The sequence below is a fragment of the Octodon degus genome, unplaced genomic scaffold (assembly GCF_000260255.1).
Source record: "Octodon degus isolate 3935 unplaced genomic scaffold, OctDeg1.0 scaffold00007, whole genome shotgun sequence".
Classification (NCBI taxonomy): domain Eukaryota; kingdom Metazoa; phylum Chordata; class Mammalia; order Rodentia; family Octodontidae; genus Octodon; species Octodon degus.
This window is the reverse complement of record NW_004524583.1, coordinates 8,172,955-8,178,954: the sequence shown is the minus strand read 5'-3', so window position 1 is coordinate 8,178,954 and position 6,000 is coordinate 8,172,955. Positions and strand designations below refer to the sequence as shown.

The 6,000-nt window shown below is 47.6% G+C and overlaps 1 protein-coding gene across 2 annotated transcripts in view; it reads left to right on the top strand.

Moving 5' to 3' along the window:
• Nrxn3 (neurexin 3) overlaps window positions 1-6,000 on the top strand; it is a 1,645,001-nt gene that overhangs the window by 345,584 nt on the left and 1,293,417 nt on the right. The window lies entirely within an intron of this gene.

Below are 6,000 nucleotides of genomic sequence, written 5' to 3'. Positions count from 1 at the left end.
TTGTTTCCTTCACTGATTTTTTTTCCTTGTTTCCTTCAGTATCTTGTGGGTGAAGTACAAGGTTTCATAAACACTGATTCTGCTCTTGGGGCAGGACGTACATGAGACAGCAGCAGTGTCCTTCCCACCTGGGCTCAGGAACTCTGCAGGAGGTTGTTCGGGGAGACCAAAAGCAGTAAAGCCAGGAAATATGGAAGAGTCATATAGCCTCAGTGCCTGACAGTTAGTGCTGAGATTCTTAGCCAAGAAGAAGGAAGGTCAAAACCAGGGAAACAAGTGAGGTGTAGAGTCAGGGGTCAAAAGTCAGGCGAAAGGTTCAAGACTGAGGCTGTGAATGGTCCCTGCCAGCATTTGAAGCCTCTTTGTGGTGTGGAAATGGGCTGTGTTCCTTAAAGCATCTGTAAATATTGAACATTTCCGTCGTGGTGTGCTCCCAAGCATGGGTCCTTCTCAATCTTCTCTCTGGTCCTGTTCATAAAGAGACTGTATTGGTCAGCTTTCCTGCTACTGGAACAAAATATCTGACACATACGAGATAAAGAAGAGATATAGCTTGGCTCATAGTTGCAGGGCTCTCCGTCTATGCTTGCTGGCTCCAAGGCAGGATGGCTTAGCAGAGGAAAACTGCTCCATTCATCACATCTGGGAAACAGAGACTGGGAATGGGTCAGGGAAGAGATACTGTGCCCCAAAGTCATGGCCAGCGTCCTCCAGCTAGGCCTGTGTCCTAGTAGCCCATTCAGCTATAAATCATCGATAGGCAGACACATCAATGAGGTTGGTGACTCTGAGATCTGAACACCTCTTGGAAGTCTCTCCAGATTAACCAGTGTAGAGCCTGCATTCATCCCTCCCTTGCCTGTACAATGCAGAAATTGAACTCAGATCCTTTCATCTTCCATGGTCCTAGCAAATGGTTTGTGAAAATTGAGAGTGGATGACAGTCTTATTTAAAGAACTGAATGTTCCATGAAGTTCTTTCTGAGCCATTTTAAACATAGAAACATTTCCCTTCATAAGCAGTAGAGCCTGTGGAACAAAGCTATAGCATTTCTAACAGGAACATTCATCTTTTCTTCATTGACGGTAAAGACTGTATATTGAGAATAGAAAGAAAAGCTTGCAAGACTTTGAGGTTAGAGGATGAGCATGTTCCTCCTAAGAGCAGTGGATTTTAGTGAATTGAATACAGGGAATAGAAAAAAAAATGGTAGAGACTCTGATCAGAAAAGTACATGCTAGAGAAACAAGAAAAAGAAAGTGAAAGGACAGTGACAAGCAGACCTCTGGCTTTACTTTGCTGATGCTTAGTGGTGTGCTATGTCACTGAGACTATTCCAGGACTCAGTTCAGAGCAGAAGAAGCACTCTAAGGTAGACAGGTTGGTTTCCATGGTTAGCGGAGTTATCCTTGCTGAGCACTGTCCTCTGTCTGTGCCCAGAGACAGTGTGAAGTAGAGCCACCCAGTCTTTCATCTATTTTCCTGGGGATCTTGTACATTCTGATCCCTAAGGTTTGAAGGAGAATCAAAAACATATTTCTAACCCTCTCCCATTTTCTGTCTATGTTGCTTGGGCTGTATTTTGAGTAGTACAATGCAATAGGCACTGGAGGAAGGAGAAAATCCTAGTTCCAGCCCCAGGTCAAGCCTGCATATGGCCCTGGGCAGGTCACTGACTTTCTTAGACCCACAACCTCCTCAATAGTAGCAAAGGAAGGAAATGGGATAGAAAGACCCTTCCCAGTTCTACAACACTGTGTTTCTGTTATGGACCAAGAGAAAATTTTGTTCTTCCTTCAACTAGCTATGGACCTTGGGGTTCTGTCAAGTCATCTTGCAACATGGGGTGTACTTAGTTTATCCAATAATCATGCATTTGACCAACCTCTACCCAGTGCTTGTAGAACTGCATACCAGATTCTATTGCTATATTATTTGAAAGAAGAGGGAAGAAGAGACAGCAGTTCAGTGGCTTCTGGCCCACCTCCATCACTCTAACAGTTCAGAAGTCTTCCCCTCTCCTCTATGGAATACACAGATTGATGCCTTTGACCTCATCTAGCAGGCAGGGTCCTCAACCATCCTGAACAAAACAAAGCAAAGCACCTTGGCCTCAGACCTCTGAGTCCATTTCCCCGAGACAAGACGTCCAGCTTATTCTCTACAACAATAGCTACCAAGCTGGAGACAGTTATGTAATAGGTTTCTTTTTTTATCCAGGTCTTCAAAAAGTGTGCGTTATCCTTTAGGTAATAAATGAAATAATAAAAACTGGAAAATAAATCAGTTTTGCAAAGTAGGACTGAAGGCTTTTCTTTCTTTCTTTTTTTAAATTCTTACTGCTGTTGAAGGAACTCTTATTGCTTTTTAACTGTTTTTAAGGGCTCAGATCATCTGAAAATACTGGACATTGAGACTTTGGCCTGATGCAAAAGAAGAGGCCCCAAGACAGTTCCTTTGGGCATGGGGGTGATTTAAGAAGACGTTCTCCTGTCCTCTGACATGGGATGTTTCCCACACTCCAAGCCTCATTCCTTCCTTTGCCCCCTAAAAAGTCACTTTCCTTATGACTGTGTGAAGGGCAGTTGTGTCTTTCTACACAGAAGTATCACTCAAGGCCGAAAGGTAGGAAGATAGCTCAGGGATCTAGGGTCAAGACTGCTTGATGTTCTTAGATCCCTATTCCTGTCCCTCCACAACATCTCACTGAATGTAGCAGACTGGCTCAGCTGTCATGCAAGCTGGACCATGTGCAAAAGGCCGTTGTTGGGCTCTACTGAGACTGGCTTCCTGGTGAATGTGTTTATGGCACACGGTGTGTGCCAACTGGAGACTAGAAAACTAGAGGCCAGCCAAAGATGGCATCCATCTACCCGGGAAGAAGCTCAGTGAATCCTGCAGGTGATTCACAGTCTGACCTGGGTGATCCATGTGAGATGTTATCTAGGCTCAGAGGTGAAAAGGAAGTCCATCGGAAGCTGAGGCGTGATGGTGGCAGTAAATGACTCCACCTCTCACTTGTGCATGGGAGCCAGAATGGAAGGTGTTTTGATCACCTGATTTCTCATTAGTGTTTTCCTTCTGAGTTCCCTGGCCACACTCCTCCTGGGCACGTTGAAAGCTATTAACAATGCACACACGTGCACAGCTGCGCATCTGTGGAGCTGTTACTGCTGCTGGATGGCTGTATTTGTATAAAATATTGAAGACTCTGGGAAGATTTATAATGCTTTCCCACCCTATCCCCTAGCCTCTCTTCTCTATTTAAAGATATATTAACTTCTCTTGTTCTACCTGGAGGAAAAACTTCCTGAAGTGAGACCAGGTGAACATAACATGCCCTACTCTGGAAACCTTCCATGAGAGTGAGGCTGGAGACCTTCTGAGAAGCCAGGGAGCCACCTGAGGCCCAGGAGAGGGGCAGCTCCACCAAAGGCTATGGCTTCTCTGTTCCTGGGCTCTGTCCCCATTGTAGGTCAGCTTTCTTGGGCACGCAACACAGGATAAATGACTCACGTTCACAGTCTTGACCATTCTGCTGGGCCATTCCTCAGCTCCATGAGGGCTGCAAGTCTTCGTCCATGTGGGCCCCTGCTCTTCGTTTTACCAGCAGCTGTAATTCAGTCTTGGGTGGAAAAGGGCTGGGGAGTGGTCAGTCTGAGAACTGTCACTGTCACCCTGTGCAGAATGGGTAGGGCTGGATTCCAAGAGGTGGCCACACCACTGATCTCCATAAAGGGTGAGCTCAGGGCTTCCAGAGTAAATCAGGGCTCAGCTTCTTCTAGAGAGGCTGAAATTTCTCCTAACCTTGTCCAGCTCTCTTGCTGTCCCCACCCAGCACCAAGTGAGGGGGTCCAGGCATACAGGCAGACAGTATGCAGCAGAATCATGTGCATGCTCTGGTAGGGCCTGCAGGGGAGAGCTGCTGGTGTCTCTGCTCCTCTCCTGGCCACTCTGCGCCACCCATCCCTAGCAGGCCCTGGGCACACAGCAGCAGCAAGCTCCAGGGGCAGCGAGTGACATGAGGCAATGTCTGTGGCAAAGGGGAGCGCGTGTGCCAGGCCCTGGGAGGCCCCGATTGGCTGGTGGTGAGGTAATGCAGTGCAGGCTAAATATGGAAGCAGCAGAAGCAGCATTGAGGGCGCGCTTCCTCGCTCGCTGGGCCTGCGCTGCCCGCCAGCTGCTGAGGGACGAGGTCTCCAAGGGCTTCTCTAGGCCTCAGATGAAGTCTGGCTCACCAGGCAGGGGCTGGGTCGCAGTGACTGGCTGGCAGCTTCTGCATTGTCGCTGCTGTTCCCTGCCCTCAGCCCACCCAGTACACTGTGCTGTTCTGTCCTCTGCTCCCCCATGAAGTCTTTCTTAGAGCAGAAGGCAAAAGAGTTTGAAAAGAAGGCTGAGTCTCAGAAACGCTTGGCTGGGCCATGGTGGGTGACAGCCAGGGCTGGTGCTGAGGACGAGAATGCTTTCCAGGGTGACCAGTGGTTAGCTGTTGTAACCACAGAGAGTACCCCAGGGGTCCTCTGTAAGTACAAACTTAGCCTCCTGAATCAGACAAGGCATCCACACCCAAGCTCTTCATTCCTACTACTTCATATCAGTGGTGGTTTTAGCCATGTAGAACTGGAGGATTTAGAAGGACACTGCTGATTAGGCTTTCTTCTCTTTAATAAAACACCTCTTCAAGGACAGCTCTGGTCTCTCAGGGCAAGTCTTCTGAGGCTTCGCTGCTTCCAGGGATCATAGCTGGTGCTCTGTAAATACAACTTGTCAATTAAATAACCACTAATTGAGTACCTTCTATCTGCTGGTGTCAGAGGCTTCCATATCTCTGAGGAGGTCATTTATTCAGCGAATATTCTGGACTATTTACAGCAGGCCTGACATAGTTAAGTGGTGAACAGAACACATCCTGGTCTCTGCAGCTGACACTAAGGAGAGCCAAGCAGGAAATGAAGGAAGACAGAGCAATTGGGGGTGATAGAGGTGACATGTTGACTGAGCCATTGGGGAAGCCAAAAGAGATAGCTGTGAGAAGACTTAGGAGAAGTCATTCCGGGAAGAGGCAACCGTAGGTGAAACATCCTGAGTCAGGACAAGTTTGGAGGTGCCCAGAAGAGAAAGAAGGACAGTCTGAATGAGGAGGTAGTGTGTGACAAAAAGAAGAAAAGGGCAGAAAACAGACTTTATGCAGCCTTCTAGGCCACCAGATTCATCAGAATGTTAAGCTTTTGGGCATGTGACCGAAATGACTTCCCAAGGTGAAACTGTGGCAGTGAATGACAATATCTGCTCTGCCACCCTTACAGGCGAGGAAGGGCCTGTGCAGCACAGAGTGAGCAGGGACCTGCCTGTGGCCTGTGGAAAGGTGGACCATGAGGGCAGCTGGAGAGAGCCCTTGGGATCATCCTCAGTGATCTCCCGTCAGCCAAAGCCTTTTCTTTCTTGTCTCCATCATACTGGCTGTGTTCCTGGTGGCTGCTTACTCTGATCCAGACCTTGTGCTCAGCCTCTCTCTTTCTCTCTCTCTCTCTCTCCTGTTTGATTCTCATAAAAACCTGAAAGTTGGGAAGGTGGCATAATTCACATTTGACCAATGAGTTCAGCTGGGAAGATCCAAACTCGGAAGAAAGATAGACTTTTGGTTGCAGATCAATAGCCCATGAAATGCTTCCTGAAAGTGGCTCAGGAAGGCTAATGTCATATCAGATGTGTACACATTGTCAACAAAAAGGGACAGCAATATCTGTGGACCATTTGTTGCATTGGGAGTGCACAGAACGTGCTGCTGACATCTAGCATATAGCTACTATAGAGAAGCTACAAAACATCCTAGAACACACAGGACAGCATCATAGGTTTTTGTCCCCAAGTGTCCATCAGGCCAAGAGTAAGGAATCCTGGGTTACATTGTAAATTCTTACTTAACTATTCTCAGCTTCCTGCTGTCCTAACTCACAAGGCTGCTATAGGGGTCGCTCCCACACTACACTGCCAGATAC